The sequence below is a fragment of the Tauraco erythrolophus genome, chromosome 1, assembly GCF_009769465.1.
Source record: "Tauraco erythrolophus isolate bTauEry1 chromosome 1, bTauEry1.pri, whole genome shotgun sequence".
Taxonomy (NCBI): domain Eukaryota; kingdom Metazoa; phylum Chordata; class Aves; order Musophagiformes; family Musophagidae; genus Tauraco; species Tauraco erythrolophus.
Window position 1 is genome coordinate 31,354,311 of NC_141465.1, and position 23,765 is coordinate 31,378,075.

Below are 23,765 nucleotides of genomic sequence, written 5' to 3' on the forward strand. Positions count from 1 at the left end.
GAAAACTGCAAAAAGCAATAAAAAGCCTTTGACTGTTGCGTGAGAATGCTACTGTCTCAAGGAAGTTAATCCTATTCAATGGAAGTCCCAAGCCTATACAATTAATTTCTTCACAGGGTGCTTTCTTCCATTCTCTATTCAGAAAAAAAAACTAATTAAAACCCCTCATTGATCACTTGTGTTAACATGTGCCTATGTGAAAGTGCTGTATTAAGCAAAGAGGAGCTTAAATCCATATAATCTTGTGCAGCTTGAGTAATGTACACAGGATGAATACCAAAACCACCCAATTTAGATCAAAATAGCATGAAAGGCCGAACAACACCAAAAGCATTTAGAAGAACTACAAAGACTGCCTCTTTCTTTCCCCGTTTGCATGCAGGTATGGGAGGGATGTGTAAAAAAACATGCTGCATTTCACAGCGAGGGTAGCAGCAAGGATGTGAGGTGCGATGGGATGATCCCACTGAGGCCGATGAATTACTCGCCTGCCACACGGAAACCTGGACAGGGAGGCAGGGGGGAAGAGGAGCACAGACAAACTCCCCTTGCTCTAAGGAGCAAAGTGTGCCCCAGGCTTGGCTTCATCCGTGTACACTTTGGTGATATTTAATACTGGTCTAACCTGTAAAATGCTTGTTGAAAAAGGAGTTTTTAAAGACTGCACAGGGTGACTGTGCTGTGTTTGCATCATGACTAACTGGAAATTTTTGGAGTGCAATTTCTTTGCCATCTGAAAGAGTAAACTGAACTCTTTTTTTTTTTTTTCTCCTCAAAGATAAGGCTAACAATTTGCTTGAAAGCCTACTGGAAAAAAAACCTTTTATTGTTAAATCATAACTGAAAAAAATAACATCTCTGGTTTGCAGAGAGGCATGCACATGAGAAAGGGTGAGGTTAGTTTTTAACATTGACTGAACTAAGCGGGTTTTAAAATACAAGATTACAGGAAAATCAAAAGGCTTATGTAAAATGCAAAGAGTCAATCCCTTCATAAGTCTAGTCTGAGTCTTCACTGCAGAGTAGCTACTTTATCTGACCAGAAAGCCCTAGGGAGGCTCAGGTCTTGAGGAAAACAAAATGCTGGATTTGACCTTTTTGCTCTGTGGAAGTTTTAGAGTTACCTAAGTGGGCTAATGGCAGAGAGAGAGAGATATTTTGTTTTCCATTTCTTTGTTTAACCAATTACCATATTTATTTAGATACTCCACTGATAAATGTAGGAAAATAACTTTGTGATAAAAGCTGACGTTCTACAGACTTTCAGGCTGCATCACGATCCGTGCTTATTGTCAATAACTTGAAAATTTTATTTATGTTTGTTTGTGCAGCAAAAGCCTGGGCTGCTGTCTTTAGACGGAGCCACCGGTGCTGTAGCGGTGGTGCTGTCAAGTGTAGCGGAATAAATTCCTTCCCAGCTGTGGTAAAAATGCAAGATAAAATAGGCAATTCTGTTGCATTTAACTTGGACAATGCACAGACCCTTGAAAATGTTCCCGTATGGGTATTTTGGTATTCAGGTGTACCTAGGCTCCGGGACACAATTAATCTAAAAACACCTCTGTAAAATCGTGAAGCCTGTCCATCGCATGCAAAGCTTCTGTCCATATCAGAGACAAATGTTACAGCGGAAAGGTCGTGACATGGAACTGCAGGGAGGCAGATTAACAGGAGAAAACTCGAAGGAAAGGAGGAAGTCTTGTCCTCCCAAAGAACTGGGAGAGGTGATACGTCCCTTTGTCCCCCAGATGAAGGTCACCCTTGGCAGGTCACAGCCTGATTATTCCCAACCCTGAGAGAGCAGAAAGGATGCATGTGTAAGGCCTTCATTTTCATGCTCCGCTTCACACACGCAGTCTACACTTCCCCTAATAAAGAGTGGGGCACCAAGATGAGTGGCAGGATTTGCTTTGCCAGCACAGACCTGGAGCCATTCCAGCTTGGAGATATGCACAGTACATGCTGTCCGGGAAGGCTGATGCACACGGATCTGGGTATTCACCTTTGAATTGCACCAGGAGAAGCATTTACATAAATGAAAAGTGAGAAGAAAGTGGTATAAAGCTTTACCAACTCAGGAGGAGAGCCCTGTTGTGCACAGCTTTACAAAGCAGCAGCAGATCAAACATACCTTACCCACTCGAGCACCATAGGCGGGATTTGTCATTACACCTGTGTAACTGGATTGAAATCAGTAGTATAAATCTGATCTAATGGAATGGAAAATGAGAATTTTAATTCTAGCAGTGCCCTTATGGCAGCGTGTCTCCATCCTGCCTGCTAGTACAACCTATGACTGCAAGTCCCAGTTTTCTATTCAGTGGTTATGAAGTGCTGTAAGAGTCTCAGAGGGAAGACATTACAGAAAAATAAGTTTCTTCCTGGTGCTATCTAACCAGGCAGCTATTCCAGTCTGTTGACTGTTTGATATTTCTTTGCAGTGCCTTCTGCAACTTTCAAATAGTGGAAGCACGAGCAGCTTGAACTCTTGTCTTGATTCTTACGAGAGAGCCCTGTACCAAAAAGGTGTCGGAAATAAAAAATCATGCACTGGCTTTGTGTTAAAGAGAAACTAGAGTACACAGTTAGATGTTACACTGCGAAAAGATCTTACTTCTACTCTAAATTATAGATTAGCACTTTTCACTAACTTCCTTGTTCACTTCTTGAATTATCTAGACTTTTACTTTCCAATTTCTGTAAAAGACAAGACTTGGCAAATATAATTTCCTTCCCTACTGGCACTGGCTCTGAATGCACTGAATGTATGCAAGCTACAATGTTAGGGGTGTTGCGCTTCCTGTGATTTGAAGTCTGAGTATTCAAAAAAATAAATGCCCAAAGCATGAATCTTTATGCTCGCAAATGCACAAATGCACAACATTTTCATATAACAAGTATTTTTGTAATTGTAAGGTATGGACAATCAAATCCCTGTTTATTCATCTGTCCTCAGAAAGGGGCACCTTCTAGGAAATCAAGTGTCCCAAGGGCGGGTGATCAGCAGTGCCGGAAAACCAGAGTTACCCTTGGTGGCTTGAGCTGAGTGCTGAGGTACTAAAATTAATTTAAAAGCCACTTTTTAAAATTATCTGGTTTTTATATCAGACCACCTACTCTCTGGAACAAGACTGCTTACACGGAGTGAACTTTAGGAAAGAAAGCTTGGCTGCAACTTTTTGTTATTATTTCCCAGTGCCCTTTCTAATGTGACCTGAACAAAAGTTCAAGTTAAGCATTACACTAAATTAAAGATTTGCTAAGCTCAAAACATAATGCTTACTTCATGAATGAAAATGGTATAAAAAGTATACTTTAACACTTTATTTTCTATTATTCAAATCCTAAATTAAGAAAAACATAGGTGAGAGGAGAAAGCTGCACGATAGAAAGCTGTTATGAAATGTTAATGATCACTAAGTAGCTGGAGACTGAAACTCTGGAGTAGGGCCTCCTGGTGCCGGGTATCCTGGCTCCCGTTCGCTCACTCGGATAGTGGATGTTGTCATTGCCACTGAGACTCCAGAGGTATGTAAAGATGGCGTATTTACTTTGTTTTGTCCTTACTGTATCACTGACTTGATTTATAAATTAAATGGCAGAATAAGACACAGGTCCTAGCTGCTCTTTCCCTGATCCTCCCCTTCCAGTGCTCTTCTCAAGACAGTTTAAACTGAGTAAAATGACTCAACTCCAGTCAGCTGGAATAATTCCCACCAACATTTCTGCCACCTTTGCCTGAAGAAATATTTGCAAAAAGGAGAAAATCATTCCACCATTCTTTGAGGTTATTATTCATAGAGCTATCAATTATTACCTAAGGCACACAGATACAGCATATAAACAATTGCGACATATGAGGGACAAACTTTGCAGAATCTGTTAGTTCACCGTGATTACAAAACAACAAATGTGAGACAAAATACCTGCTGGGAGCAGCATTACTGGCAAGGAGAGAATTGTGCTGGAAGAGAAATAGCCTCATTCATAAAAAAACAAGCTATTAAACATTCCTCTGTCATTTACTCCCCTCCTTTTAGAGCCGAAACAAAGACAGCGACTTACTCTTTCTCCGGACGCCAGCGGATGGGTTCGTTGCCACTCAGCTTCCCGCTTGGCCGAGCTTGCCGAGGCAGGGATGCTCAGCTGCGACTGGGAGTGGGGTCAGCCTGCGGGGCAGGCAGCAGTGCCTCCTCTCCCACTCGCTGCTGCTCTTTTATGTTTTCGTAGGGCCGGCAAACCATGCCGTTCCCCTGACAACCGGGAGAGCGGTCCAAGGTCTACCCCTATCATTAATGCCACAGCAGCAGGATCCCTACCTGTTGCTCACCAGCCTGGGCTGCGGCACCAGGGACGCTGTTGCATCTTCCGCAGCCAGGAGGAAATGGCCTGCCTCTTGTGGGCAGGATAGGTACCTTGAGTTGAGTAGTTAATTAGTAGTTCATTATCTCAACTCAGTCCAGCTGGATAAGAATGATTGGTGCCATAATTCCCCCTTTTTGTTTTACCATTTTTTCTGTTTTCACAAAGGCTTTAAGGGTGAGCAGAGACCCGGCCCATTCATCCAACTCCAGCACGCTTCCCTCCCGCGAATACCACGTCGGGGCTTGCGGCTTTACCTTCTTCTCCGAAGGACTCTCGCTCGAGCTCCCGGCTCCGGCGCTGGCTCCGGCTCTTTTGGCTCGGGCTCTCGGCTCGGCGAGGGAGTCGGGGCTTCCCAGGGCTTTCCAGGGTCTCATCGATGTATCACGTCGGGGTCACCAGTTGTTGCTCACCAGCCTGGGCTGCGGCACTAGGGACGCTGTTGCATCTTCCGCAGCCAGGAGGAAATGGCCTGCCTCTTGTGGGCAGGATAGGTACCTTGAGTTGAGTAGTTAATTAGTAGTTCATTATCTCAACTCAGTCCAGCTGGATAAGAATGATTGGTGCCATACCTACCTGTCTTTATTGCCTCTCCTCCCACACCACCGAGTGTGCCGTCGTACAGGAAAGGCTCAACTGGAAATATTTAGAGGTGACTGATGGGCTCCCTGCTTGCTCTAGGAGGGGAACTGGGGTGTAGCCGAGCAGTGGGAGCTGGTGACCTGTGTTTGCAAGGTGATGGCCGACCTGGTGTGTGGGGAGGGAGAGAGGTGGGGCCTCCATTGTGCTGTGCTCCCCTGCTGGCACCGTGCCGGCCCTCCGTGTGGGGAGCCCCGTGACTGTCCCCATGGGACATATACTGCTCTGCCTGAAATCTCTGCAGCTAGCCTGGTGCTTCCTAACCTGAATAACCAGCAGGATTCTTTGTAAGGACAGGCCAGTCATAAGCAGCTTCACAAAGAAATGCAGTAAGATCGTCCTAAAACAACATGAGGCTGCAAGGCAAAAGTACTCTGGCAGGGTACCCGCCCGGAACAGGGAGTAAGAATTGCTGTGATTCAAGTGAAAAGGTATTTGCTGCTTTTTCAAAAACAACGCCTGACCTGCACATGCCCAAGAGCCCTCTGGGAACTGCTGGTGCCGTTACCTCGGTAAGGGCATTTGGCCAAAGCCAGGAGCGAGAGTGTCATTTAGGCCCAATTCAGGGAAGTATTTGGGCATTTTATCATCACTAAAACCATTGGAAGTTAGACACTAAAATGCTGCCATGATTCAAGCCCTACCTACTCATTTACGAGACGTATTGCATACGCAAACGTAAAGGAAAAACTCCAACCAGTTGTACTATAGATATTTCAGGCAAGTTGTCTGATTTGCGAATTTGGGATTTGTGACTGTACTTTTTTTTCCTGGAAGAGCTGGTGCATGAGAAACTCCAGTCCCCTCTCACCCTTATTCAGCATCCAAGGAGCAGTGTTTCACTCTCTGCCCATCAGAAGTCCATTCAGATGCCTGAATTCCCAAGATGCCCATTCGGCTCCTGAAGGAGAGGTGCTCTGGGGAAACTTGTTTTGTAATAAATGCATGGGCTGGGCATCAGGCAAATATGAGGAACACATAGGATCTGTTCACTAGAGTACTTCTGTTGTTAATGTTACACAATACAAGACACTTTGCCTTACTTATACCATGCGTAAGTTAGTGGCAAATTTGACTCAGTATACACTTATCAAAAAGCCTGTTGTGTTTCAGGATAAACTTCACTTTAAACCCATTTTGCCCCTCTTGGATGCATCCAACTGGGGAAGACCTTCATTCCTTCCTTGCTCCGAACCATTCTTAGCTTTATGTTTTCCTTTAGGGCTAACACAAAGTGCCTTTATTTCTGGTAATTTCAGTCTTGCTTTGAGTCCATTGGGTGTTGTCAAGTAATTTAAGAAACGCAGCCAGCTCAATAGCCCAGCTACGGAAACTGAGAGAACCTGTGTTTGATACCTGTATGCACCTCCACTCCAAAGATCTTTCTTTACCAACAGGTTCAGAGCAGCTCTGAATGAGCATCCTCAAAAGAGGGCATTACTTGCTCTTGTCATTCAACAACACAAAACACAAGGAAAGGGTAAAACTGATGAAGAGTCTTCCCTTAACCAGACTGTAATCTTTTCTTGGAAGATACTATCATCTGGCACAAGCAATAGAGAAGAAAATGATAGGTTGTTAAAGCTGGCTCATCCTTCCTTTGTGCAGGGCTGAGCTGTCCCTGGGGCAAATGGAGAGAGAGTATGAAGCTGAGTTACTGCCAGCTTCTTGCTCTTCCACCTTGACACACCACATTGCTTGCTTCTGTTGCTATTGCCGCGTTGTGGTGCAAGGAAGGGAAGGTACTTCTGTTGATGTGCTTCACTGTGAAAATATAAGCTGCTGTCAATTGTGAAAACATGGTTTATTAGATTTTCCTCATGCTTATTGTTTTTTGCTTTCATATACACTAGAAAATAGGCATACTGTTCATGCTAACTGTGAAATATGGTGTTAATTTATCTTTTTCTGCTCTAGTGATTTCTAAAGAAGTGTTGTATTGCAACGCCCAAGAGTTTGATGCTCAAGAATAATGGGAGGAGGACCACAGTCTCACAAGCAATTTTGTCTTGCTGCTGAGAACTTGTGGGCAATGTGTTTATTAGACATCACTCACATAGAGGTTGATGTTGCAACTTCACATTATAGGCAGAAGCAATGGGAAGCTCTGATCGGGACTCACTTGTGTCTGCACACATGATTTTCAACATTTTGAAAAAGCTTACTCATCATCTTCGCACACAGCTTTTGAGGTACAGAGCCAGCTTTTACATCCCCAGCTCTTCAGCCATTACCTCTCGGGAGGGTACTGTCAGGTAGGCAGATTCACAGAATCTCAGAGTCACTCAGCTCGAAGGGCCCTCAGGAGGTCTCTGGTCCAACCTCTTGCCCAGAGCAAGGCCCAGCCTCTCTGGCATCAGACCAGGTTCCTCAGGGCTTTCTCCAGTTAAGTCTTGAAAACCTCCAAGAATGGAGCCTGCACAACCCCTCTGGGGAGCCTGTTCCAGTGTTTGAGGATTTTTTTCCCTTATATCAAGTTGGATCCTCCTGTATGTCTCACTGTCTCTTGTTCTCCCATTGTGCACCTTAGTAACAAGCCTACCTCTGTCTTTTCGATGACTTCCCAATAGATATGGGGAGGTGGCTATTAGGTCCTCCCCAGCCTTCTTTACTCAAGGCTGAACAAGCCCCATTCCCTCTGCCTCTTCTCATAGGACAAGTGCTCCAACCTCGACCATTCTGGCGGCCCTCTCTAGTCCTCACTCCAGTTTATTGATGTCGGTCTTGTATTGCAAATCCCAAAACTGCATGCATCGCTCCAGATGCAGTCTGGCAAGTGCCAAGTAGATGGAGTGAATCCCTTCCCTTGATCTGCTGGCTGTGCTCCTGTTCAAACAGCCCAGGATGCTGGTGGCCTTCTGTGCTGCTGGGGCAGGCTGCTGGCCCGTGCCTGGCTTGCTGTCAGCCTGCACCCCCAGAGCCTTTTCTGCAAAGATGTCCTCAACCAGCCAGTCCCCAGCCCTTAGCATTGCAAGGGGTTATTCCTTCTCAGGTGTATGGTTTGATAATTGTTGAATTTCTCGGGGTTCCTGCCAGCCTTTCCTGCAGCCTGCTGGGGTCTCTCTGAGTGACAGCCCAGCCCAAACCCCCCGTTTGGTTTGGTGTGTACTGAACTATTCATCCCAGTTTCTGAGCAGAGCAGTGTTTGTTCGCCTTGGGTTGCTGTATAGCTTCATCTCCGGAAATATTAATCATGAAACCTGGTCGACACAGTGAAGCAAACTGCTGGTGGCTTCAGGTCTATGCTAAAATGCAGAGAATTTCTGTAGAGTGAGATTTCAGTAGCTGGCTCTAGCTACACAGGGGAAGCCGCTTTTGAAGTCTGTGGTTTCCCTCAGGAGACCCTTTTTCCAAGCTGCTTCTCTAGCAGGGGGAGATGGAGGCAGAGCGCTGGTGTCCTGTCGGTGCGAGGTGCACGGCTGCCATCCTGTGGCACGCTGCCCGCCCCGGGCTGCCGCAGGGCACCGGCCGGGTTTCCGACAGCTATTAGTTATTGATACCTGAGTTGGAGTAACAGCTTCTGAGCCCACCTAACATCATACTGCTGTTTAGACAAGCTGCTGTAGAAACCGAGAGGAGGCTCCTTGCCCTGAAGGCTCCAGGGAGAAACAGGGGACCCGGAGCAGAGCTCCGGATGTGTCACGGTGGTGTGGAGGGGGAATTGAGGGGCTCTGACATTCAGATCCCAGTGCCTTTTCCTTCGGGTCTACCTGCAGGATAATCCTCGTGGTTGAGCCTTTCCCACCCACACAGCAGGAAAGTCTCACCAGTCCAACTAAGTCTGTGAACTACGTAAAAACTAAAAAAGCCCCACCTGTTCAAGAGCTCATTCCCAGAGGAACAACATCTCATTTCAGTTGTACCTTCTCGCACCGCAGAGCCTGCCCATATTGCTGTGCTCCGGCTGTGAATGGGTTAGCTGACTCTCCCGGACACATTAAAATTAATCACAGAAACACAGAGCCTGAAGAGGTCTGAAAACCTTGTACACTCCATTTCCTAGGCTGTAAAGCAAATTCAGATCCTCTTTTTAAAATCTCCACTTAAAGAGATTCCAATGCCTTCCCGATTAACTTGTTAAATGGTATTAACAGTATTATATCAAACTCAGCATTAGCAAGTTTTCCTGAGTATATAACTTGCAAATAAACTGCTTTTTCCCCTCACTCTCAGTGGACCACATATTTTTAACATGAATTTTAAAATTATGAGTGTTCCCTTTTCTAGAGCAAACAGCTCTGTCACCTTGTGCTCCTAAGCTGAGTTTCTAGACTTGACTGCCAAGATAATGTCTGAAATCCTGCCCCATCTTTAGCCTTCCGTGAGCCTTTTCCTTCTGACTCCCTGCATCTAATAGGGTTAATGCAGCAGGAGTGTGCCCTCTTTTCTACCTGTGGGTAGCTGTCTGCTCAGCCAAGGGGCTACCGTGAGCAACCTCCAATCCCTGCAGTACCATAGTCCATTAGACAGCAATTTCTTCTTCTCTTGATTGCTAAGTTACTTTCCTGAGGACCAGATTCTGCAATATGCCAGGCACTCCCATCCTTGTCATTTCAGCCCTCACAGCGCTGCAGGATCAGGCTCTAAACCTCTACTTGATTCAGAGCCAGGCTGAGGGACGGATATCAGCCTTGCCTGGGTTTAGCTCTGTTTTACAGGTTCATTAAGTGAGCCAGCCAAGTGGCTTTTGTCCAGCTGTGCTACTGCTTATGTGTGGCATCTCTCAGTGTGTCATCCTGGGGAATGGTAACATGCTCCCATCTGTGGACTGCTACAAAAGCACTTGTGTAAGATGACTGATACCTTTTGCCAGTTGTCTTTGAAGGAAATGAAATACATCTGTTAGCTCTTCTGTGTAAGTGCATATGTGTGCATATATATAGCTTCTTGAATTGGAAAATTATTCTGAGGTTCAGTGCTCCTCCAGGGAGAATGTGAAGGCTTGGGATTGGGGTGCTTTTCCCCCTTGTTCTGTGCATTCTTCTTCTGTGAACATGAAGAGAAATCCTATAATGCACCAGAAACGCTACAGCCTTAGGCCAATAAAAATAAGCAGCAGTTCTGCAAGAGGCTAAGTAGCAGAGAGGTTTTATGGAATGGAGCATACATCCCACAGCATGGAATAGTATAATATCCCATATGCGTCATAGAGTAATAATGAACATATATGTTAGGTATATACATGTTACAGCAGTATTGAAACCATGTGAATTCAATGATGATTGGGTGTGATAAATCGATGCTTGCTTCTGAGTTGACTAGGGTTAACTATTAGGGTTGGTAGGCACTGTTCATTATCATCCATAAAGTGAACTGGAAATTTTGTCCTGTTGTGAAGGGATGAACATTTCTAAACAAACACCAAAGCCTCACTTTGGATAAACGTTTCTAAGCAAACACCAAAACTCCACTTCTATGCTTGGTGATGACCTGTGCTCATCTGAACCCACGGGCCAAGGACTGTGTATGCCTAAGCGAGATCATTTCTCCAGCTAAGGCTTGAGAAACCTGATGAAAAACAAGTAGAGAAACTAGCTGTACTGATAGCCAGATTATTGCAGAGGACTCGACTTTGGTTTCTTCTCAGAAGGAAGCCAAAATAATGTGCCTACTCCAAAATGTGAAGCCCACCTGACATAATGTTCTTTCTTGAGCATAGCCATGCTTGCTCCTACTGCTCTACGTACAGTACAAGCAATTTTAACAACACAAAAATGTCTCAACAAAAATAAATCTACTCCTGTTAAAAACACTTGCTTTGAAGTCTTTATACTGACTTCATCCAATCCAACAGGTGATTTTGAGGAGTATAGTTCTGCATCTTCTCATTGCACACCATAGAAAAAAAATATATCATTTTAACGTTGTTTGAAAAACTGAGCAGCGTGGGCCTCTCCAACGATGAACAGTCATTTTTCTGCTGGCACTGATATGGGGTATCTGGGTCTGGGCCTACATTACACAGAGTGACTGCAATATTGCTTGGTTTAGGAGCTATATGTTGCGTCTTTCTTGTTGGCTTGGAGTTGGTCCTGTCCAACAATCCCCAGAGGAACTGTGCTGTCAGTTATAGCTGTGGGTTTTGCTGTGGAGACAGTCATCTACTAACAGCTGGACTACAGCCTCCAGCTGATTTCATGTATGGCACCGTTCAGGTGCTTGGTGGTTATGCCTACACTTCGGCTGATGTGTGGCTCTACCGATCTGGTCTTTGTGGACATTATTGCAGCTGAGCAGCTGGGTACAGATTCCCAATAAAGCTCAGCTCTCCCCATCTCCCACTGAATGCAGCAGCTTAGGAGATCGTTATGAAACTTGGCCTGCTGGTGTTCAGCCATGTGCCGGGTCAACTGCTCCATTTCTCCATGTCCTTTGACAGCAAGAAGTTCTCCTCTGCCAGCTGGAGCCACAAATCTCTGATGGGAAGAGGGGGACCGGGCCCCTCCGTTCCTCAGAGAGATGCAACCTGTAGCAGGGCCATGAGACTGAGACAGTGTGCAGTTGAGATACAGGCTGAATTTCCCATCCCATCAACCTTTCCTTTTTATTCCTTTTCTTCTAGAGCACTGACTACCGCCTCAGGCAGTCTCTGAGTCAATGCTATGAGGGTAAATATAGCTAATAACAAACCATGTCTAGTAATCAACGACGTGTTTGATCTTTAGGGAAGCAGACCGACAGTTTATCTTGACGATCCAAAAGCACTGGAGGAGCAGGAGAAGCTCAGGTTTTGCAGGCATGTCTCTGTGGTCCTCCTCAGGCAACCTCAGAGAGGCTGCCCTGCCGCTGTGCCGAGCCATATTGGGGGGCGTGATGAGGAAGGGGAAGGACAGAGGACAGAAAATATACTGCCAAATTTCGGTTTGCAGCTGGCTTTTGTTTAGCTGCCCCAGGGTGAGGGCAGCAGGAGCTTGTACCTGCCTGCGAAGGGCTCCACACCTGCGGTTTGAAAAACCTGCTGAGCTGCCGCGGCAGGCGTTGCAAAGATCTAAGCAGCAAATTAAGGGACTAGCGTCAACAGAGGGATTTCCAGAACTGTAGGAGGGATTTATCTTTTATGTAAACAAAACACAGATGTGAGAGCAAAGCTGGAGAGGTAGCGGGGAGCAATCAAAAGTGACAGTTTGTCAAAAGCCCCTGTCCAGGCTGCTGGTTTCGGAGTTCTCTGCTGCTGCTGCTGCTGCCCACCTGCATTCGAGGGTAACAAGGAACCTCAGTGGAAAATACTCCGTCCGGAATTCTTCTGCCCGGGGTGGGCAGCAAAACAAACCCGCGTGTACTTCGGGGGGGGGGGGGGAGGGGCGTGGGGGGGGGTGACACGGGCGGTGAAGTAGCGACCGGCAGCCACCGGGGGGTGCTGTTGCCTCTCCCGTCGGCGGCGGCCCCGGGCCGCGACCGGCCCCGCAGCGCCAGCCCGCGCCGGCAGGCGGCGCCCGCAGCTGTAGGGGCTGAGCAGCCGCGGCGGGGCGGGCGGAGGCGCGCTCCTGCCCGCGCTGCCCTGCGGAGGGCGAGCGCCGCCTGGCGGCCTGGCGGGGCCGGGGCGGGCCGGGAGAGGGGCCCTCCGCGCCCCTGCGCCGGGCGCGGCAGCAGGGCTGGGATGGGGGCGGCGCGGCGATAGCGACCTGCGCTTCCCGCCTCCTCCAGCGTTTTCTGTCGCAAAAGCAGCCTTGCTGTCCGAAAGGAAAGGTCAGCTCCCTGGCTGGTATCGATGAGGTTATGTTCTAGATGTCATCTCTCCTGATGAGCAGTTTGGGGCGGCGAGTCTTTGGCAGCAGTGTTGCTGCATCATTCGCAATGCAGAAGAAACTTCTTTTGCTCACACCACAGGCTGTGGAGGACATGAACTCGTGGCACACCAGCCCCACGCCAGCACCACGCCGGCGAAAGCAGCTCCCAGGCAGGAGGAAGCCTCCCAGCAGCACAGAGCAGGCGTAGCTGCTCTCCTCCAGCTCGGCCTCCCCATCCAGGAGGGGACACAGATGGCTGGGGAGAAACTGGAGATGGCCTGAGTGTTCCTTGTTCTGGGTGTGCTTGGGATTTCCCTTTGGCCCTCGCTGCTGTCTCCGGGCGGCTCTGGTTCCCTGCCGCAGGCAGGGATGGGGCACATGGCTCCTTGTCATAGCAAACCGGGAGGAACCGGCGGGGCCTGCGTCACTGAGAATGGATGCTCCGGGAGCCCAGGGTGACTGCTGGCCTCCTGCGGAGTGGATCCTTGCCAGAACCTCCCTGGGCATGGAGGAACGTGGGCTTGGCAGGGACAGGATAGAAGCACTGGGGGTAGCTGATGTCTTCCTGGGAGCTTTGGGCCCGGGCTACTGAGCCACTGGTGTCTGTGGCTGTCCCGGCTCTGGCAGGGGTGCCTTGCCTGGCACTACATGTGCCTATTTTGAGCTAAATGCTGCAAGAGGTTCCTGAGCAATACCCCTCTCCATGTGCCTGGCTGCCATTCTTGCAGCCGAGGGCAGAGCAGCTGGGGGGTCCTCGGCACGCCGAGTGATTCTGTGTTTCAGTCCGCCCAGGGTGTGCATCGTGCTGATCATGTACCTTTTCCTTCCCTCCTTTCTCCCTTTTTTTTTTTTTTTTCCCCACGGAACAGGGAGGCTTGTCAAGCTGGGGAGAGCTCACGTATTAGGTCTGGGCAAGGGTAATTTTTATGGAGGGCATGGAGGGAGGAAATCCTGTTACCTGTCTCTCTGCCTGAGCCTTTGGAATTACTCTCCAAAGAGCCTGGGTTAGGGAACATACTGGCTTGGTTTGTATACTTGAAAGTAACAGGGAATGAAAATAAAAGCAAGATTTTTGTTAAAGATGCAATGGAAGGGTGTTATGTCTTGATCAGGAAAACAAAGCAGGAGGTCCTTAAGAATCAGCTGTTTCAGTGGGAGCTAAGAAGCTGGCTTACACGAGAGTAAGATATTCCTGGCTGCATTTTGGCCATATGCTAATGGGAAAATTCATAGCCATGATGCTAGTAGAAAGCAAATAGTTTTCATTGCCATTAAAATCCCTTACCAAAAAATCTGATCAAAACTGGGCTTAAAGACCAAAACTATGTCACTCTTTCTTACATACACTTACCTGCCAGTTTTCTGAGGCCATCTCTGCTCATTCTGTCTGTTTTCCTAAAGTGCCTCAAGTTCACCTCTAGCGTAATAAATCTCATTGCTGATGCTCTGAGTTTCCTTTTAGTACATTTCTGTTTGAAGTGAAATGCTGAAGTGAAGTATCTTTACTGGTGATCAATGTCTAATAATTTTTAAATGTGATGCAGTATACTTGCACCCCATATCATGCAGATATTTCTATAATGTGTCCTTCCCTTTGTGTCACACCTTTATCTCATTACTCAAGGTAGGAATGGCATTTAGATAGAGCACATTTATTTCTTGCTGAGAAGGGCCTCTTGTTTCCTATGTAAAATGGCCCTATTTAGGATCCTCCAGATTAATTGCTTTTCCCATATTCGCTGACTGTCACAAAACAAGGCACCACCCAGTGAAAAGGATCGCTCCTTACGTGAAATGAAGGAAAGAAGCCTTACAGTAGAGCTTTTAATATCCCAGTCCCACCGAACACTTTGTTCTGACATCATTCAGGGCTCTGTATCAGATGAAGCGAGTGTGGCTGAATGAACTCGGTACCAGCAAACTTCCACTTAATCCTTATCCTTTTACAGAAGGCAAAAGGGCTTTCGTTAACTTTGTATAATCAGGCTTTGAAAGAGCAGGCAGAGGAAAGAAGTGCAAAACATTCAGTGAAGCAGAGCCTCTGGCAAGCTTCATCTCCTCTGATCTCTATCTGCTCCTACGACGCATCCAACAGCGAACACTGGAGCCAAAGGCTTGAAGCTTGTTCTTAGTTTAACTGACAATTATTCTGGATGTGACTAATTTTACGCACTTAGAGTAATAGACTCAGGACCATTACTGTTTATTGCATCGCAGATGCGCTTCCAGTGTTGATACCCAACTAACAAATCCGATCAGCAGGCTAGCTTTCCCCTCAGTACTCCTAATAACCCTCCTGCCTACCAGACTTCTGGTACAAATTCATCCCAGGACGAAAAATGAGGCGGTTAAATACAGACTGAGGATGTGAAAACTAACATGTTTCATGGAGCAGGCGAATCTACAGAGAGCAGGAAGCTTCCTAGCTAAGAGGACCTCACCGCTATGCTTTTCTTCTGGAAGTCAGAGGGCAATAGCTGACCAATTCTGGAAAACAATTCATTTTACAGAATTAAGAAACCACAGTAAATGAATATAAGTATTTTAAAACCATGGGATTTTAGTCATGCAGTCTGTTGAGAGTAAAATCACTAAAATGCTCTGAAAAAAATCTCAAGACTAAACATGCTGCTGACGTTATTACAATTACGGGAGTCAAGTGTAGGGACACACATGACTTCTAATGCTGTTGCTGCTCTAATGCCATATCAGTTCTTTGAATTTCATACAGCCTTCATCAGCTCAGCTATTAATATGAAAAAAACTTTTCCCTTTAATTATTTGAGATTAATTTCATGGTTTTTTGAAGACTTTTTTACTTTCTGGGATGAAATCTCATCTTTTCCCTATTTACTTGTCAGGGAGAGATCCCAACACAGTAATAACAATTGTCTCAAAAACAGTGAATTGTGAGGATTTGGGAAGAAATGTGAGAAATTCTAGTTAGGACAGTGTTCAAATTTGTTAATTCTTTCAAATTATTTCCTAGGGAGTATTGTGTACCTCTATTCATATAAATCGCTGTAGATTTTTTTTATATCATCTTATATTGTCAACTTTCAAGAGGTAACAGCCCCTTATGTTTTTACTTGGCAAGCTCTCTGTTTAAAGATGACTCCTTTAGCTAAAGTTTACAGTTCTGATAGTTATTTTGCTATGAGAGGGTATACTGGCTCTAAGTACATCTGAAGTTATTTTTCTAAAGTCATGAGAAATCTATTTAACTTGATATTGTGATGCCTGCAGACTTTTTGAGAACCTAATGGTTTGAGACCGCCATTGACCACATATTTTATTGTCTTACCCTTTTCTGGTTGAATCTTCCTCAGTGTCTGCCATGACTAAGCTCCCTTGGGGTCTCTGCTCTTGAATTTTCCCACACCAGCACTTCTGGCATCTCTGGCAAAATGATGCCTGGGCAATGGGTCACCAATGGGGAGATTTCATGGGGATGTCAGGGGCATTACGGAGGGTGAGACAAGAGCTTAGGGAATGGGATCCATCATCACAAGGAAAACAGCTGCTTTCTTCTTAGGATGAGGTCTATCTCATGACCTGGTCTTAAGGCTAGTGAAGCATTGCAGGAGCTCAAGGACAGCAAGGAAACAGGAGAAAGGGGAGACAAATAAATATTTGAGGGGCCTTCAGACAATATTTAACCCACTACAAACAGCAGGTACTTATGACCATGAAGTGAGCGCCTTCTTTGGCAACAAGGGCATTGTCTGCCCAACAGCAGCTGTGTCCTTGGTCAGTCAGGTCAGGATGGAGTTGGAGGAGTCTATGTGGTTGAGTTGCCTTCTGTTGACAACACTGAAGGAAGGAGAACAGGAATAGTGTGGTCCAGGGTTTATGTGATACAACGAAGTTGACCAACAGGCAAGTGCCAGGACAGCCTCTTTCAGCATGGTGGGAATGCATATGGGACTGCTGGAGTCAAGTGCATGGAGCTTGTGTTTCAGACATACCTTTTCAGCACATGTAACTGGCTGACTTGGGCATGAATCGCATCCCGTCTCCAACCCAAACCTCTTTCAGTGCATAGGAAGCTTGAGTGCCTAGCTGAGTAGTGGGCATTTTATGTCAGGACCCAGGCTTCCAAGGGTTAGTTGTTAATGGACGCGCCAGCACTGAAGGATTTGGCCTCTGGCAGCTAGATGGGTGAGGCTTCTGCATTTTCTTCTGCTGGAAATAAGTGCTAGAATAAACTCTGCTTAACTTGAGAACTGAGATGGCAAGCCATAATTGTGGCTGTAAGTACATATCATATGATATTTCTATACTCTGTTGGAATAAAGCTTAATAACTCTTGATAATGTATACCAATTGATGTGGCTTTTAATAATAGCACTTCCAAGAGAACTTGTTTTACCACTGGATATTCTTGAAAGTACTAAAGTCACAGGATGAAATCGCGCTTTGCTTGAGTTGGTGAGGACTAAAACCACAAAGAGATTTAAAGCCAGTCCAATAAGAGACCTTAAGGTATATCAGACGACAGAAAAGTGTGTAAGTGCTTCCAGCAAGTCATATAATTGATAGCTACCATGAAGCTCAACAATTATCTAAAATGCTACCCTGAAAAATGAACATTTGGAAAGGTGCCAGATTGCGAACTCCAACGTTTATGATCAGGCAACGCAGGCGATGCTTTCTTTTAGAAAGTGGCTACAATGAGAAACAAATGACAAAAGCATTTGATTTTATGTGTGTGGTCTTCATCAAATTAGGAGAAAAATCCCTCAGAGGGCAGGATGAGAGTTTGCAGGCATTATTAAAGAAATTTATTTTTAAAGGGACCTCGAAAGAGGGCTATATGAATGGCTGGGGAAAAAAGTCTGATTGGATGATGTACAGACAAATTAGAGGAGTTATTGCTAATTTTTGCTTTCATCTTTGATAACCACACCTAAGACATTGTGATTTCCTGGAAAGACTTGTTACTATGAAAACAAGATCAGTTTATGAGAGTCTGAAGTGCCTCATCCAAAAGTGGAGTCTCTGCACTTTGCTGTTTACAGGTGGGAATTTGGGCCAGCACTAGGCCAGTGCTGTCATAGTGAATTGTTTTGCTTTTTTTTTCCTTTTATGTGAAAAATAAATTGGATTAGTGTATGCTATAGTTCAAACTTTTCTTCTTTTCCTAAGGTAGGAGTATTCTAATGCTGAGGCTGATCATTGCTTGTTTTTGTGTTACTCTTCAAAGTTTTTTTGCATAAGTGAGGAAGGGAAATACTGACAAACAAGTGAAAAAAGATGCTAACAGGTGTTCTTAGCACAATGTGCTGCTCAGTGTTTTACGGTTAGCCAACTATACACGTGCTAGGACTGGCTTTTTTTCAAAACTAGACCTAATTAGTCCACTTATTCTACATGCAGCCGGCATTTGAAGAAATATCTAATGAACATGTGATCAGCTCTGGTGCTGTAAATACAAATGAAAGGTCACAAGCAGAACAGCTTCTGCTTGTGAAATCTCCTGATTTTAAATGTGGCTCCCAGACTGATAATACACTGATCTTTTGCTTATCCTTTTGGATAGCAAAAGCCTGCTCAAAACAGCAGCAGCCAGTCAGATGTAGCCACTTCCCAGGTGGAGTGTCAATCTCACCTCTCAAATAAAATAAAAATGAAATTTTAAAATTTTCTTACTTCCCCAGTCTCCAGCCAAAAGCTCTTTTTGAAGAAAAATAACTCTCCAGAAAAAAAGATGGCAGAGGAGAGGACAATTTTTCCATTTTCAAAGTATATGGAAAATTGCAATGTTATACCCTTTTGTCATCTAATTATGAGAAATAAAGGCTTCCCCCTTTTCCGGTTTTACATTTGCATTTATAATAGCATGTTGCCATGGCGAAATCTTATAATCCTTGACTTCTTTGATGGAAACACATCTTTATAGGAATATAAGAAAAAAACCCCAAACAGCCAAAACTGGTGGCACCCAGGGTTTTTTTTCTTTGCTGGCCAGAGCCCTTACTGTGGGCAGGCAGCTTTGTGGGTAGCGACGGAGCCGGCAGCACAGATCTGGAGGGAGAAGCTGCCCGGGGCCGTTTCATCTCCGTGACACTTGGGGAGGGTGTCCCGTGCGGAGCACGCGGAGGTGGCGTGTCCTCGCCGGGGGGACAAAAGAGGGCTGGATATGTCAAACGGAATCAAGCTGCAAAAAGCTGGAGAAGCTGCCTATTGTCCCCAGCTCGTGCTATTAAATGTGGGATTAAGGAGGAAACAGCCCCCCGGCTCATTGGGCCCATTCAAGAGGAGCTTGTTCCAAAATTTTTTGACAGGGGTGGCTTCTATTCAGAGCCCCAGCTGATATCACCAGCCTCACAAAGGGGCTTTAGGAGGTTAATTAAAACCAGGTAATGGAAAGAATCGAGTAGTGACACTTCACAAATGCCACCGTGGATCCAAAGCAAGAGAAAAGACATATGGTAGGAAGAGCAACCTCCCTGCTGCCACCAGCTCCCTTATATTCAGCCGGTGATTGACACCTGATTACTTTTCGGGCGAAACTGAACATTAGCAGTTAGTTCCCATTCTTCTGCTGTGAAACATGAGCGGGATTGGTTCACAGCCAGCGTCGCAGGGATCAGCAGCCCCTCCGAGCCTCAGAGAATCCCAGATGGTTCCTCAAACACTCCTGTACAAATCTCACTGCACCTCCCTCGCACTCATCTTCGGGTTATGAAAACTACGGTCAGCGTTTCTTCCCCCATCGCTCTGGCGTGAAATCATGCAAGATGCCGTAAAGCTAACGACGTGCTGGTTTCTGGATGCTGTGCCCGAAGCACGCCCAGGACCCCGAGGCGTTTGCCATGGACCTGCGTGGCAGCCAGGGTGCTGGGGCTGAGCAGTGATTCCACACGGTGCTTGCAGGAACCACTGTTGGAGTACATAAATGCGACAAATAATTTACCTAGTTCTAGAACTTCCCGAAACAGAGTGGATGAAAAGAACTGACTGTCATAAGCTTTTGCCAGGCTTACCCAGTTGGGAACTCTCCAGGAAAAAATGCCAGAAGCGTTTATCGTTTATAATGGGAGATTGCGAATATGTATTACTTAGGCATTTCTTTTATTAAATTTACTTCTGTTTTATTTTCTAAAACTAAAGTACCTAAAACCAGAACAAAACACTTCTGTCTAAGCCAAAGCAAAAGATTTGGCTTTGAGGTTTGGTTTCTTTTTTCCTACCATTTTTTTTTTTCAATTATTTTTTTGGAAATCCCCTTTTTTGATCCTCTGCAGGGAACTGAGCTTTAGCTAGCACTAAATCAGCAGTCCCAAACTTTTCTGATAATGCCACTATTTACAGAGCGAGCGCTTTTTGTGATTTAACTGCTGAACGACATTGTATTTCAAGTGTGGTCTCAGCTCCTAAATTCACAAGTGCTGCGCTAACTAGACATGAATATTACAGCCTGGAGAGAGGGGTCTATTCTGGAGATATTGACAGATGGACAATTTGCTGTAAATCAACCTGGGCCACTAACGTTGCAGTACAACAGCTACTTCATGGCAATTTGTTTGCAAGTGGGCTATTACTCAGCAGTAAATGCGAAACAAATGTCCTTTCTTTGAGGGAGCAGAAAGCTTCTTTACTTCTCCCATGGGTTACCAGGGTAAGAGCATGGTTGCAAGCAGTTAATGCAAAAACACGGCGATATAATCTGTCTTACCCCCATGGACCCTGGACCGCAGGGGGTGCAGTGGTACCACTGGTAGGATGAAGTTGGCTTTGGTGGATCAGGGTGCACAGAGCGTACCACACACACCAAGGATGCTGCGTGGTAAATCTAACCCCCGCACATCTCGCCGTCTTCCCCACCCTTCAGAATGGGTTTGCCAGCATTTCTCTATTTCACAGGTACATTGTAAGGATAAATCAGTTCATGCCTGGAAATCATTCAGTCATCAAATATTAGGGCTGTGGGGGATGCTGGAGAAAAGGAGAGATGGGGCATATTATTCCTGAAGACAGATAACCTTCTTTCCACAAAAACATTTTCTATGCTGTATTTCTTAAATTTTGAGACATTTTAATTGAATCTTAAATGTGAAGTGTAACAAATATTGGCCTGTCCTTTACAAAATGGTAGGGAGCAAATGTTGCTCTAGTCCTGAAGGCAGAAAGCCATCGTGAAAGTCTGTCTGCTACTGACCCCACATACCAAGCAGAAACTGAAGCGCCTTGGCAGTCTGAGTCACGAACTGCTCTTAGCTTGAAGTAGAGGCTTCTTTTCTTCCCTGGAGGGAACACCCCAGTCCATCCCTGGGGCTTTTCCGTACCTTAGGTCCCTCCCACTGGTGCCCCTCATTCCTCTTTTAGAAGAGGCTGTACTGCAGAGACCCAAACACTACAAGCACCACATTTGTTTCCTCTCCCACCCTTGCTTTCTCCTGTCTTTTTAGAAAAGCACAAGGAAAAGAAATGCTTCAGGCCTGAACAAAGGTGAAGGCAAGTGGACACCTTGGCCAGGTCTCATGTTGTCCCCAAAACTTGCCTTCCCTAGGAACAAGTCAATTTGTAATGAATCTTTGCGTAAGAAGACAAAATATTCTGATTATTATCATCTGTTATTGTTTATCACGTGCCTTCACAGCACCAAGAGTTTGGATCAGAGGCTGGTTTTCGCCCTGCATCAGACTGCCAGGAAACTGCTGATGTGGGAGTACTCACCTTGCGCAGGGATTTTTATTCCCAGGTGTGTAAATCTGGCACATCCAGTAAGGCATGTTTGTCAGAGGTGCTGCAAAACAAGGCAAGTGCTGTGGGTATACCGGCTCTGGAGGCATCACCTTGAGATTTTTATGGTTAAGCAGTGATCAGTTCCTGACCTGTTATTAATAGTCTGACCTACACATAGTATTAATAACAATAAAATGAAAGCTAACTAGGAAACTAAAAAAAAAAATTATACACATAGAGCTTTTATGTTATTTTAGAGTATGTCAAATCCTGTCTGATGTACATTACTGTTGTTTACTTACACAGACTGGATAAGGGAGAACTGAAAGGATAGCCGAGAGACATCCATCCCCATAAATACAGCCGTGTAGTAGTATCAGTGATATCAAAACTAAGTCTTAAAGAAAAAAAGATCTTTTCAGTGTTTTAGACTCTCCAGGTTTTCTAATCAGTTGAACAAGTATGGACCAAGGTTACCAGGCACTGTCTGGAGCTGGAGTTTCACTGGTGGAAGACAGAATTTCCTGGGGAAGTAGACTATGTGCTGCTGTAGTTTTGTCTGTGTTTCAGGTGTAAGGAGAGCCTGTATCGCAGTGAGATGCTATTGCCAGGATGAGAGAACTAAAAGTTGAACATTATGCTAAAAAGCAGAGATCCAGAACTAATGTTGATTTGGCCCGGTATGTATATCTGCCATGGGTATCCTGCAAAAGCTGAGTGTGATGGCAACTAGAGTTAACTCTATTCCTTGGCTTTCATAAACTTAACGTCTAAATGGATGCTTCTGTATCACAGAATTCAGTTCCAGCACAGTGACATTTTTCAAACTCAATACTTAAGTGCATATAAATTCTTACACCACTTGCACGGCATGCACGCGTTGCTATACATCCTCCTCTGGAATTGGAACTGCGGGGGCTGCTGATGTGGGAGAGAGGAGTTTGCAGGGGTTGACCTGCGTATTTTGCCCTCCCACCTCGCCACCACCCTCCCCCTGCTCCCTCCCAGATGAGACAGAGAGAGGTTGGCTTCTGTAACTGGGACCTGGTCTGCCTGGGCGTTTGCCTGCTGGGGAGCAGTGTCCTGTGGCAGGGCAGAAACCTGAGGGCTGGCCCGGGGCTCCCCATCAGACCCTCACCAATAACACCTTTTCTTACAGCTTCTGCCAGCAGGTAACCAGAGGCAAAGAGGCAGCTGTTGAACGCCTGCGAGGGGTGTCTGATCAAAGACTTTGAAGTTGTTCAGCTAAAGAGGATTAGTTGCGGTCCAGCAGAGACAGGGTAAAGACTAACTAAATGAAACACAGTTCACATGGTTTCATGGGTCTGTTAACAGAAACATTACCTTCTTGTAAAATGGGCGTTCCATGCATTGTTTCTCTCTGCATCAGTCCTTTCCAGCCCTTGGACTTTAGGCTGTAAGATGCTTCCTTATTACCCTGGTAGCACCTCTAAGGTGGGGCGACCTGCTACTCCAATAGGCAAAAGAACACATCACTTCCAAAAAGCCCCTGTTACAGGTGGGACTTGAGTGAATGGGCAGGGACACAGGGGCACATGGGCGCAGGCACTGTGCAAGAGGCTGATGCTCAATCTGCCCAGGCAGAAGAACTGCTCTTGAGAGGGAGAAAAAGAGGAGACAGGACAAAGTGGGTTGTTGAGTCTTGAAGGGTGAGATTTGCTGAGCAAAAAACCTGGGGAATTTGATGAAAAGCTTAAGGACTGGTGCCCACTCAGGAAGGAAAAATGGGACTGTATAAATAACTGTGTAAATAATACCTAAAGGAAATGTCCATTTCCATACTGACTATGTTTTTTCATGTTTATATTACTCAGCTTAGTTTTGCATTATCTTCGTGGCTCAGCAACAGTAATGTTTAGTGTGCTGTGTGTCTATTCATAACACAGTGAGGCCTGAGATCATTTCATGGCATGACACAACCAGCAAAATACTTTGCTTTTAAATAAAATATTTGAGTACGGTTTCTACTGACGTTCATGATCGCAGCAAGTCAAGGAGAGATGAACATAAAATGAAAGATTAGATGCTCTAGGGAATATGGTACAAGTGGTTCAAATCAGCACCCAAATTAGCAAAATAGCTCCACACAGAGCAAGTTATGGCCCGAAAGGACTAATTAACTGAGTCTACTTGGCAGCCCTGATGCCACCCACTAGAGCTGACTGTGTGGCCCTAACTCAAATGTCTCTCTATGGTGCTCCCCTCTTCACCTGATTGCAGAAATGCAATGCCAATATCTGAGTTGTCTGGAAAGCAGTAATCCCTGTTGGACCCTGATAACTCAACATTAGCACTAGCTCAGGTGTCTCTTCATCAGTGGTATGG